Source organism: Elephas maximus, chromosome 1 (genome assembly GCF_024166365.1).
Source record: "Elephas maximus indicus isolate mEleMax1 chromosome 1, mEleMax1 primary haplotype, whole genome shotgun sequence".
Taxonomy (NCBI): Eukaryota; Metazoa; Chordata; class Mammalia; order Proboscidea; family Elephantidae; genus Elephas; species Elephas maximus.
The window spans coordinates 78,552,143-78,565,794 of NC_064819.1; the positions used below are offsets into that span (position 1 = coordinate 78,552,143).

Below are 13,652 nucleotides of genomic sequence, written 5' to 3' on the forward strand. Positions count from 1 at the left end.
GACATATTGCTAGAATTTCAACAAATGTCACAAAACAATATGTATAAATTTTTAAAAAAGAAACTAATTTGCGCTGTAAACTTTGACCTAAAACACAATAAAAAATAAATAAATAGAGATGGAAGAAAAAAACTTAAAAACAATTAATGAACACTGTAGGAAAAAAGTCTTGGGTCAGTGGAAAATGATGCATTGTCTAGAAGATACCCCTCTGGGCTATCTATTCTGATTCAATTTCTGACTGTGTAAATATTAAATAACTGATAGCAATACAAAATAATTCTTGTCTATAGATGTAAAAACTCTGTCCTGTCCACTAGAGGTTTGCATAATTTCCCTTTTCCTGTTTTGGTTGGTTTACTGTGCAAGAAGCTAACTTTGTATCCATTCTCACCTTTGCTGTGATATTTCTCATCTGTAAACATGTCTATTTTTGGATTCTCCTTTGAACTGGTTAAATCTGCCTGGTTCCCTTACTAAGAGTTTAAAAAAAAAATCACGCCTTACTTTCTAGTGACACATAAATTCAGTGTTGAACAATTCTTTTTAAAGGACATTTAAATCAATAAATACATTTATTATCTCAGTATTGAATTAGCCCAGCTTTTAAAAGCCATTAAACCCACTATATTAAAAAATGTAATTGTATTAATATCAAGAGTCATCAGAGGCTTTTAAAATCTCGCCTCTAAGAGTAATGGAACAAATTTTTATCTCTATTTTTACATTATCAAGATTTTCCAAAATTCAAATCATAATAGATGCCAGCAGATTTAATTAAAATATATATAGACAACTTATGTTAATTAGTCTCTAGTAACTTTACTATTTATCTTTTTTTTTTTTTTTTGGCCAAGAGCATAGGTTTGTTTCTTATGTATGATAACAGATGATTTAATAAATTAGAGCTATGAAAGATGCCCATCAAAATAGCCATACTTTTCTGAGATGTAAAACATAACATCCTCACTGTACATTTCAGGATTCTGTGGTGACTGCATAGTGTGAAGGAGAAACACAAAATTACTTTACTGTTGTTACATGGTCAATAGTGTTAAATATGATCTATGCTAGATTATAGGTGGGATCTTTGCAGTAAAAAAATAGATTTGATTTTATTATATACGATAAGGACTATAAGCATGCAAGTAGAATAATCAGAATAACCAATGACAAAGAAATGGCCTAGAGCACTGGCTCCCAAAATTTGCACACTGGCAGCACCTCAGAATCTACATAAAACATCAGTTTGCTGGCTCCCATCCACAGACAATCTGATTTAATTGTTATGGGAACAACACTCAAGCAGCAGAGTTTTTAAAAATCTCTGTTGGTGATTCCAATGTACAGCAATATTTGGGAATATTGAGAGCTTTCTATTCCAAGTTTGGTCCCTGTATCAGCAACATCTACAGCACCAGGGAGATGGTTAGAAGCACAGAATCTCTAGACACACTCACATCTACTGAAAGAGAATCTGCATTTTAGCAAAATATCGGGGCCAATTCCTATGCACATTACAGTGTGAGAAGTATTGGTTTAGAGCAGTGTTACTCAAAGGGTGGTCCATTCACCAGTAGTATCAGCAGCACCCAGGAGTCAACTAAAAATACAAATTCCTGGACCACACTCCAGACCTACAAAATCAGCATCTGTGGGGCTCAGGTCCAGAAATCTGTGCTTTAACCATAGTTCCACGAGATTTTTATATGTACTATACATGCTATATAAAAACCTCCATTTTAACCAGATTCCTAGGTGATTTGTAAGCTCTTTAAGATGATAAAAGCACTAGCCTAGAGAATGTAAGAGAAGAATGGATACTGCTCCAAGTTAAGGAACATAACTTAGACTAACTTGGCAGTGTGTATTTATTTCAGAACATGTTCTCTTTCCAAACCAATTTGTAATGGCCCTGAGATAAATAAAAATGACTTGCAGAATAGTTTGTATTTCACTAAGTTCAATTTACTAGGCTATTCTAGATCTCTGTGATCTAGAAATCACGGAAATGTGAAAATAATATATATGATACTTGTCCGCATCAATGCAAACAATTTTGCTCAATTGTGGTACAATTTTGCCAAGTAGGAAAGATAACCTCAAGCATTAAGATTTTTTTGCCCTACACTCGCTCCTCACTTACCAACATGATTACGTTTTTCTTTTAAAAAAATTATCATCTTGCTTCTGTTCTGAATCTTTCTTCTATTCCTTCCTACTTGGTTTCCTTTACTTAAAAAGTGAAGAAACGGTTCCCAGAGGGTCAAAGTAATATAAAACATCACAACTTTTTCAAGTAATGAAGCATAAATGCAAGTACACTTAAATCTAATTCAAGACCTCACATTTTCTACTACTTTACATTGTCTTCAAAACAGTATTTTGGTTGTTCATACGCGGGTAGAAACCCTGGTGGTGTAGTGGCTAAGAGCTATGGCTGATAACCAAAAGATTGAGTGTTTGTATCCATCAGGTGCTCCTTGGAAACTCTATGGTGGAGTTCTACTCTGTCCTGTAGGGTCCCTAGGAGTCAATTGGCTCCACGGCAACCGTTTGCTTTTTTTTTTTCTTCAAACGAAGGCGGGGGTAGAGAGGAAAGTAGAAAGGAACAAAATAAAACGACTTATCCGTGATCACTGGGGACAGTCCCTGCATACAATATTGGGATTGTCTTCCTCAGAAAATGAGATCTCTGAAGCTATCGATTTCGGGACCACGTAATAAAACGTTACTATGAAGAGTCGGAAACGACTCGATGGCACTAGTTTTTTTTTTTTTTTTTATGAGACAGGATGGAAAGCGAACAGTGAATGAATGCCTCTTACCTTAACCAAACCTGTAGGAATCTATCTATTATCTCTCTGTCTATCTATTACCTATGTAGAGATTTTACACCAAGACAAAGATCTTTTTGTTGTTGTTGTCTATGGTCTCATATTTCTCTTATGTATCCTATAACCACGTCCTGGAAACCCTGGTGGTACAGTTGTTAAGTGCTAAGGCTGCTAACCAAAAGGTCGGCAGCTCAAATCCACCAGGCGCTCCCTGGAAACCCTGTGAGGCGGTTTTACTCTGCCCTATTTGGTCGCTCTGAGTCGGACTCTACGGCGATTTTTTCTTCTTCTTTTTTAACCACATACTTTCACTTCACATCCTTTCTCCCACGTCCGGCAGAAAGAATAGAAGAGAGGTATGGTACATGAGAGAGAGAAAGAAAAGGGCAACGAGAGAAGACAAGAAAGGGAAAAAGAGGTTGGAGTGGGAGGGGAGCGTGCGGAGGCAAGGAAACCGGAGGGCGCGGAAAACTGTCAAGCCGTCTGCGTACCCTTGCAGAAAAAGTGAAAATGCCCAAAACAGGATTATACAGGGAATATTTGAGTCCCGCGCATGAGCCCAGTCTCCGCTCATACAACTTCTTAAAATAAAATATGGGCGGCATATACTGTGGGCATCGCGGAAAGCTGCTGAAAGACTGTTTGAACGCAGTGCGGATAAAATCTGCAACTGAGTCCAATACTCCTTAGAGCTGATCCTGTAACTCGCGGTCTTCAGAGGCAGGTTCCGGCAGGGCCGGGGTTGGGTCAGTGGGAAAAGGGGGTGTGGTGTGGGTGGCGTAGGCTCCGGTCTTCAGAACTGCATTAATTCTGCTACTCAGTGCAAGTTCCAGCTTCGCTGTGAAATGTGTTCTCTCCTGCTTTTCTGGTTTTAGAAATAATCTTTTTCTCTTTCCTGAACAAAACAGTTTTTCAGTCATTATTTATGGCCGCCATCTTGCATAAGTACTATGCGTACTGTCAGGATGGCAGAGTGGTCTAAGGCACCACGCCCAAGGTTTCCCTTCCTGCCCTCGGGGTTTCTGGTCTCCAGATGAAGGCCTGGGTTCAAATCCCACTTCTGATACAACTCTATTTTGTTCTTGTCAGGCTTCATTAAAAGTTGAACCTTGGAACCCGCAACACCTGAGATTTCTTCTTGCTCTTGCTTGTTTAACTCACCTCCTGCTCTTGCAGTCACACCAGCTCATCCTGTCCGTGTCGCTCCGTCTTGGGCCCTCCAAGCACTAGGCCATCACTCTCCGTTTCTTGGCCTTCACTCTCTTCCCACTGTCCATTGTGAAACCCTTTCTAACTCAAAGATATCCAGCCCCAAATACTCTTGTCAATGGCCTAGCGCGTCTGTAACCATCCCACGGCAAAGCGCAGCAATGAAAGAGCCATCTCTTGCAACTCAAATTGTTGACAAATAAAAAGACCTGAACTAGAGAATTCTGGCATGTTTCCAGAATCTTTTCAAATTTCCAGAGTCATTCGGAGGAAATTTAATCCTCTGGTGCCACCTGATGCAGGAGAAAGCCATGCATGGGGCAAGAGCACTGGCGAAGCTGCAGGCCAAGCAGCACCTGGACACCAGGAAGCAAAGCCCTCTTCCTCCTGCACTGTCTCTCCAGCATTCTTCCCAGGCAAATCCTCAGTGCCGGGTAGCAAAGTAAAATACTGTAAAGACTCAGATTTACTTTCACAAAGCAGGTAAAAGGATGATTTGGGGCTGAGAGAAAATAAATCCATGATAAAAAAAAAAAAAAAGATAGGCATTAACTAATACAGATAGATGAATAGCTAGCTAGCTAGATACATATGTATTTTTAATGTGAAAATGAGATACTGCCATAACACACCCTAAGGCATGTAGCTTTGGGACCAGGTAGCAGGTGGAAACTGGTAAGACCTTCAGAAGAATGTTAGTGAAAATGTCCCCAAAATGGGAAGACAGTTTCTATCTGCTGACTAGTCAGGAGAAGGAGGAAAATGTTATTAGAAGCAAAAGGAAAAGGGGCCCTTGTTATCTAGTGACAGAAAGTTTAGCAACACTGTCCCTGTGGTAATGGGGAAAGTAAAAAATATACCTAATCAACTGAGTGATTTAGGTAAGAATACTTCCAGGCAATATGTTAAAGGTGACCCCTGGCTTTTTCTAGTTGCCTACAGTAAAAGGGGTGGGTGGTGGTGTATGTGAGATAAACTAAAGAAAGAATTGTTGATTATAAAGGAACCACAACTTGGCGTATATTAAAAAATAAAACTTTCTACTAGGGAAAGATAAGCTCAAAGGACTAATGGACCACATCTACCATGGCCTCCACCAGACTGAGTCCAGCACAACTAGAAGGTGCCCAGCTACCACTGACTACTCTGACAGGGATTATAATAGAGGGTCCTGGACAGAGTTGGAGGAAAATGTAGAACAAAATCCTAACTCAAAAAGAAATACCAGACTGTCTGGCCTGACAAAGACTGGAGAAACCCTGAGAGTATGGCCCCCAGACACCCTTTCAGCTCAGTAATGAAGTCACTCCTGAGCTTCATCTTTCAGTCAAATATTGGACAGGTCCATAAAACAAAATGAGACTAAAGGGGCACACCAGCCCTGGGACAAGGACTAGAAGACAGGAGGGGACAGGAAAGCTGGTAATAGGGAAGCCAAGGTTGAGAAGGGAGTGTTTACATGTCGTGGGGTTGTTCACCAATGTCATAAAACAACCTGTGTACTAACTGTTTAATGAGAAACTAGTTTCTTCTGTAAACCTTACTCTAAAATACAATAAAAATAAATAAATAAAATAAAACTTTGTCATTTCCAGCCTCTCCAAATGACAAACAATGCCACTTAAAAAAAGGCTTCTGGGGAAACAACAGACCTAAGACATTGTCAGAAAAGTAGGGTCTAAAGACAAAACTAAGGGCATAGTGATAAAACCTTTTGCTCAGACCTTAGAAGAGATTTAAGTGGTCCCTCAGAAAGACTTATGAATGAACAAGCATTCAGGTGATTTTAGCCGCAGCTTTCAAGCCACTCTAGCTGAGTGGAGCCCAGATGAGCTATCCTCTCCACCCCCTCAGGCCTGCCAAGTTACAGATTTTTAAACAAACCAATGTTATTGTTTTATGGCCCTGTTTTTCAGGATAATTTGTTGTGCAGCCGTAGTACTGCAACAATAATCGTGAAAAAAAGGTAATATCACAAATGAACACTTTAAAAGAGAAAGAAAATAAATTCAAATAATTGAGCTCAAATTTCAAACAATATTTGGGCCCTTGTATTTATTCATATTTGACACTAGAAGAAGGAAAAGGATCCAGACCATCTTAACTTGGAACCAACTCCAGGCTTCTTAGATTAACTAACAACTTCTCTCTATTCTGGACAAGCTTCCACTTATGAAGAAGCATGACTTAAAGTCGTATTGTGTATGAATCTAGATCTTAGACCTCTACAGAAAGCAGAGAACTAGGTACACTACCAACTAGATCGTGCTGTGCTGTAGGCTCTATTAGCCTTCTTTTTTGCACGTGGTGAGCTTGGATTACCTTTGTTTAATGAAGAAGGTGATAAAGACTATCTGCAAACTTCCCACAAGGCCAATAAACTCTTGTGTTTTGACTCTTCTTGGAAGCTAAATAGAATGGCTAATTTATGGAATCTTTGGCGTTCTTGGAATTCCTTCCAGCCTCTTTGAACCTAGATAAAGTTATTGTGCCTGGCTGGAAATGTATCTACGTCTTCTCAGCTTCTGCTGCTGCCTCCTTCCCATCCTACAAAGGAGGAAGCAAAAGTACTTGTTTCACCAAAAGTTACCTATTAGGGAGTTGAAAAGTCTATAACAATTACAACCATGTTACGTTTTCTTTAGATTTAAGGAGAGATGTTATGAATTCTAGTCGAGCCCTGTTTGTTGGATACCTACATCCAAAAGGGACTACCGTATTGGGATCTCTCTTTGCTTTGTGTACCATCACTTAGTCCAATAGAACCAGCTAGGTACCTATGGACTCAAGGTCATACCAATGTGTGTGGACACTGTCAGCGGATACTTTGCTATTTTGAAGTAAATGACTATGATGTTATCTCCATAGAATATGATGTAGAGCACAGCCACTGAAAATGTGGTCTGCAGACCAGTGCTAATCTGTGTTTGCTATCACTCAGCACCATTTCGAGATACAGAGCTTGTGCCAGAATGTGAATCAGCTGTATCACTAAGCACTTCGTCTAGTTTTGTTGATCAGTTGATTGATTATTTATTTGTTAGTAGTAGAAAGAGTTCTGCAGTGAAGTCAGTAGAGCATTTAATTATATCCTGGTCAAAGTTTACATCTTTTGTGAACTAGTAACTAATGTTCCCTAACTGACAACTTTGAACACCACTGGCATCAGAGAATTGAGTCCTTGATGGTGCAAATGATTAAGAGCTTGGCTGCTAACTGAAAGATTGGAGGTTCAAACCCATCCAGAGGCACTTCGGAAAAGGCGATCTTCTTTTGAAAGGTCATAGACATGAAAACTGTATGGAGTTCAGTTCTACTCTGCAACACATGGGGTCACCATGAATTGCAATTGACTTCATGGCAATCGGTTTGGTTTTTTGGTTTGGAATCAGAAAAACATTCCAACATTAGAATATAGATCATTATTATGCATTTTGAAATTAAAATTTGTTATAGGAATATAAGTAGAAAGAGGTTTACAAAATAGTATTCTGAAGCTCACAAAGTTCCCAAGAGAAACGGACTCTGTTGCCCTCCAGCAGAAACAGAACAGCCAAGAAATATCACTGCAACCTTAGCTGCTTGGCATAAACCAAATTATTGCTTGAAGTCAGATCTTCACCACATTCTCCCCAGGACCAGATGCCTCCTCAGCCTTACTTGACAGAAGATACGCCTTCCATGTACCAGTCTCAACAGGGTGCATCTGTTGGAAATAATCTATTTTCATGCCTGCATTCTCACTTCCTGAAAGTTTATGGCAAACATATTTGTGTTCCTTGTTGCAATGGTTATGCCCCTAATAAAAAATATCTAAAGGTAAACATTTCCTATCACCTTCTGAAGCTCCAATCTACCTTATTATTCAGGGATTATATAGGATAGAAATTCATGCCCCAACCAAATATAGAAAGGAATCACACAAATTATAACACCAATGTACTGATATATTCTCCGTTTGCCTTCCCAGGACCATTTTCTGCCCTGCCCTGTACCTTGGAAGGCTGCTTTACTTGGGCTTTCTTGCACCCTGGCTCCTGGCAGGATTCAGCCAATGGCAAGTACTAGCAGGAGATCACATGGTAGGAAGAGAAAGAGAGAGAGATGCAAATGTTCCTCCCACTAATTCCCAGACAGGCTGCATTTCTCCCATGGGCACAGCTCCTGGTGGGTGGCTCCTCTCAAAAGGCGAGAGCTCTTGCCAAATTCTGGCACCTCCACTGCTTCCATCAGATGACGGAATGGTGGACAAACACCTGTACATAATACCCTGGCCCAATTCTTCCTCAAATGGTGGATTATTTATTGAAAAGAAAAGACGACCAACTGGACGACATTTTATATCAGAGTCTTGGGCTTTGATTGGGGAAGAGCATTTGCTGTTTACTCAGGCTGGGGACTGAGCTGGACCATCCAGTGCAACTGTGCTGACTACCTCTGTCATTTCCCATTCGTCTTGAACTCTGGGGAGCTCAGCTACAATACAGAATAATAATGTCGGTTATACCCACGAGGCCTAGTTAATGTTACCCATTGCAAAAATAGTTTGTATAAATCCCATCCTTTGCTTTAATAGGATAACTCCAGCCATTAACTCAGGTTTAGATTAGAAAAAGCGCTATTGTTACCCTTAAGCCCTTCAGACTGATCTTCCTGTCCTTCATTAGTACTTTCACCGCATAGCTTCATTCACCTTTGAACTCCCTAGAATTTATTCATCCACTTTCTCAGATGTGGCCTGGGAACGTTACCTTAATTTGTAGCATCTGTTCATGTGGTTGCAAACCCTCGTTGACAAGTGGTTAGGGGCTATGGCTGCTAATCAAAAGATTGGTGGTTTGAATCCACCAGGCTTTCCTTGGAAACCCTATGTGGTGGTTCTACTCTGTCATATACAGTTGTTATGAGTCAGAATCGACTCAAAGGCAATAGGTTTTTTTTTTTTTTTTATGTGATGTTGTCAAAGTTCCTCAGAGCTTCTTTTGGTTTCTTTATGTGTTGGTGTCTTGAGATTAGCAAGAACGTTTAGTGCTCTTCTCTGCACAATCTGGGTTCCTGCTCAGGAGTTATCTAGTCATGCTGGATGGAGGGATTTCAGTTTCTAGAGACAGATCAGGAAATACTTATATCAGCCAGGCTTTGGATGGAAGCTAAGAATGTGAGGAGAATAAATATTTTAGAATACACCATCAAATCTGTTTCTTCTAACATAGCACTTTGATTCATCAGGCTAATCATTTAAATATTAACCTAAATGCTTGATCAAAATTAAATCATAATAAAAACCTGTTTTCAAAAATAAATAAATAAAACATGGGTAAACATCTTTTTGATATTCTCTGCTTTCAGCCATGATCCATCTGACATCAGCAATGATATCCCTTGTTCCACATCCTCTTCTGAATATGGCTTGAATTTCTGGCAGTTCCCTGTCAAAGCACTGCTACAGCCACTTTTGAATGATTCTCAGCAAAATTTTACTTGTATATGATATAATGATATTGTTTGATAATTTCTGCAATCTGTTGGATCACCTTTCTTTGGACTGGATACAAATATGGATCTCTTCCAGTCAGTTGAATAGTTAACTGTCTTCCAAATTTCTTGATTTAGGTGATGTCACATCCTAAATCAAGTGCTGCACCCATTATGCCTACAGAAAAAGCAAGTGGTAGGATTACTGTGTTTTGTAAAGGTGACTATGTGAAGCCCTTGTTTTAGCTTGCTTTCTTCGATCATCAGGATTTTGAGCCCAGGAAACCTCAGAGGCTGAAACAAAACAAAGTTCTATTGGCCCACTTCACTTAGTATAGTCATCCAAAATAACTCTTTCCAGGGCAATGAGAAATCCATTGTTAGGAACTTGAAAAAGATCCAAGAGAAAGTTTAGTACTTTTGAAAGTGGCTTACAATACAATATGGTAATTTGTGATCATAGATAGGGATTAAGACATAGAAGCCAGTGTTCATAGTCCTGCAGGGTGGCCTAATGTACTTCTAGCCCATTGCCTTAACCGGTCGACCATAACTATAGATGCTTATAGATTCTTTGCAATGTACCACACGTTACCATATATCATCTATTCCATGCTATTTTTTAAATTTTGACAAGGATTTAATAATTGACAGTAACTCATAACAATAATAGGTCATTTTTCACAAATATCTTTCCTAACCAGGATCCAATCAAAGGTCATTTATTGCATTTGGTTGTTTCCTTAATCCCTTTTAGTCTAGACCAGCCTCACATCACTGTTTGTTGTTTTTGCTGTGTTTTGACATTGACTTTTTTAAAAAGTGCAAGCCAATTGTCTTGTGGAATGTCCTACATTCTGGATTTGTCTCATTGGATGCTCATGCAATCTTTTAATTTATTCCTCTATTTCTTGTACACTGGAAGTCTAAAGGGTTGGTTATATCCTTTTAATTAATTGAGTAGATTTAAGGTTAAACATTTTTGGCCTGAAATGTGTACTTTATACAGTACTTACTTCACATCAGGAATCATTTTTCAGGACATCTCAATGATAGTGAAAATAAAATGGTGCTCCCAGGGTTCTTTTTTTTTCCCTTTCCAATTGGCAAGTAATCTGTGGAGTGGTAACTTTAGCACCACACACGTCTGTTATTTCCCAGTAACCCTCTTTGCCTAATGATTTGAAGATCCCTAATGCTCTTTGCCTAGGCCTATTTTTTCTCTGGGGGTTGCATATGGTAATTGTTCTAATTCTACCATTCTTTCTACATTTGTGAGAGGTCCCTCTTGTCAAGCTTGTTGCCCTCTTTCCCCCCTTTCTCCACACCCCACAATGTGTTCCAGTCTTTCTGTAGCAACCTTGGGTCTCAGATTAATTAGCGCTGAAAGGCTCTGAGAAGTTTGCACTTTCTCCTCAAGTCGACTGGAAGAACGTGACGTTATGCCGACTGTAAGGTCTCCAGTGATTCTTAAACTCTAGCGCGTAGAGTAATCTCTTGGATACCTTGTTAAAACCTAAATTCCTGGAGCCCATCTTCAGAGATTCTGATTCAGTAAATCGAGGGCGGCGGGGAGCTGCGGGATATACCCATTTCTAAGCAGCTCGCAGAGGCTGCTGGCGGTCCACCCACCAAGTTTTGACTAGAGCAGACTGAGAGAATGGACTGACTGTATATTGGACTGACATGCTAATGAGGAAAGACAGAGATATACAAGCAGACACTTAGAGGGAGAAAAAGAAACCAAAGCAAAGGTAAAGGATGTGGAGGGCAAATACATGGAGGATAAACTATTAAGACGAAAAAGAGTAAATTTCTTATTTAACCTGGAAAAGTATTAAAATGGAGCACAAGTGCCACTATGAACAAAACATACCGGGATTCTTCCAATGGAAATACATTAACATTTCAGGAACCACAAACGGATTCCAACCGTTAGTCTTCTGATCTGAAGTCAGGTGCCCTATCCAATAGGCCACACAGTCCTCTAACGGTGGGTGCTGAAAAGCTTTTAGAAGGAAAAATAATCTGCCTCTCTTCACTTGCAATATAAATTTAATGTGCACATCAGAGAAAAAAATTAATCTAATGATCAAAAATACTGTAAAGTTACTAGATAACCAGCAAGAAGAGGAATATAATGATAAAATAATTGAAATATGGTGCTATTAATAGATTGAATGCTTTAATTGATAAAATGCTTTATCTTTGTATGGGAATTAGGGAGAAAGTCCCCTCCAGGGATGAAATGCTTGAGCTAAGAGCTGAAGGAGGAGAGGGCTTAACTAGGCCAAGGCAGAACCCAGTTGCTTTACAGACCCAGGGAACCTCCACTCCCTTGCTTTCCAGGTAAAGATTAATTGTGGATTAAACACAAAAATTTACTTTCTCACACTCGAATAATCCTAAAATACATATTCACGTAGGACAAAAGTTGGAGAGAGGAGCTAACAGCAACCAAGTTCTGTAATCTGAAAAGGCTACTGAGGAGCGACAGTTGATTTGTCCGACCTGAGAAAGCTGAATCCTAAAGCATTAGTGGGAAAAGAAAGAGGCAACAAAATTTTATACCACAGAACCCCCGTCTCCATGCCCCATGGAATGGCCTCATAGTCTCAGGAACTGTCAGCACCAGCTTCATCTGGAAACTGCCCTCCCTCCATCCTGGAAGAAGACTGGAAGGTTATTTTCTTGAGAGAGCAAACTATAGGGTCTCTAGGCAGGAGCAGCGATTCTCAACATTTTCCGTGCATCAGGATAACCTGGAGAGTTTGTTAAAACACAGATTGCAGGGCCTCAAGCTCAGAGTGTCAAATTCAGTATGTCTGGGGTGTGGCCGAGAATTTATGTTTCTAACAAGTTACTATTCCCAAACCCCTGGCTTCTACATCTTCACCATCCGGGCAAAAGATGGAATAATTTTCTACCACATACATAAGATCATATGAATTAAAAAGCCCCTTAGCACAGAAGTAGTAGTAAATGGTAAGTTCTCAGTAAATGCTAGCGGTTTTTCTGGGGTTCAAGTAGTAAACTGAACGTTACATGCACGAAAAAGAGACGGCTAGACCCACGGATTCCGACTGAGGAAGTGAGGGTTTTGGGAAGAGATGCCACCCGCACTATGCCTTGAGGAGAAGCAGCTTTTCGCCAGGTTGAAAGCCAGGTCAGTGCGGAAATAGGGAGGAGGAAAGTAGAAGACCAAGAGGCTGGGCATCGGGCATAGCAAGGCTGGGAGTTTGATATGGAAGAGGGAGGTGTCTAGTGAATTTATAGGAAAAGTAACATTGCAAACTTTGCAGCCGCTTTTATTCCTGTTTCATTGTGGCTCTAAATTCAATACCTACCCGATTTTTCTCAAAATAGAAAAATTTCCACAAGTGGAAAGATTGAACGTTTTTTCCTGGGTTTTTCCCCATAAGGAGCATTGGGAGTTATTATTTAACGTGGTCAATTCCTTATTTTTTCTCAAGGAAGCGTTAGCAAAACTGTGAGCGGTGGAGACAAAAATGGTCACAGTTAGTGATAAATAAATATTTTGGATCTGGAGAAAGGGGAAGGGGGATGATTCAAGATTCTACTTTTGAAAGGCTGAGGGTACTTCCTGTGACCTCGTGGCGCAACGGTAGCGCATCTGACTCCAGATCAGAAGGTTGCGTGTTCAAGTCACGTCGGGGTCAGGGGGGGTTTAAGTTTTGGAGCGAGAAGCAAGGATCAATTTGACAATCTACTTTCCTTCTTGGCGTAATTACCACTGAAAATCATCTCCACTTTGAGACCTGTTAGCGCTGCCAGAGAGCCCGAGTGGAGACAAAGAGAACAGATGATCTACCTTTTTAGAGATTCCGTGGGATGCGACTCTATCTCTTTTGCCTTTTGCTTGGTGTTGGGATTCTAAGACGGGGGTCAAAACCCCCACATGGGCCGTGCATCTTCTGGCACCTTACTTAAAAAGATGTTTAAGTCTCCTTTTTGGTATCAGGGACCACATAGTCTCCTGGTTCCCTTTTTTCTTTTCTATCACTTCTTGCGTCCTTTAAGTGCCCAAGACCTTCCCCTCCACCTAAAGGTTGGCCTTCCTAAGGCAATTCCGTTGCCCTCTTTGATTTCGCGGGGCCGGGTTGTAGAATG

The 13,652-nt window shown here is 40.2% G+C and overlaps 1 non-coding gene across 1 annotated transcript; it reads left to right on the forward strand.

Annotated features, from left to right (window-relative positions):
* The first annotated feature begins 13,129 nt into the window (after window positions 1–13,129).
* TRNAW-CCA (transfer RNA tryptophan (anticodon CCA)) lies at window positions 13,130–13,201 on the forward strand. The gene has a single exon. It is a non-coding gene; the product is annotated as a tRNA-Trp (tRNA).
* The last annotated feature ends 451 nt before the right edge of the window (window positions 13,202–13,652 follow it).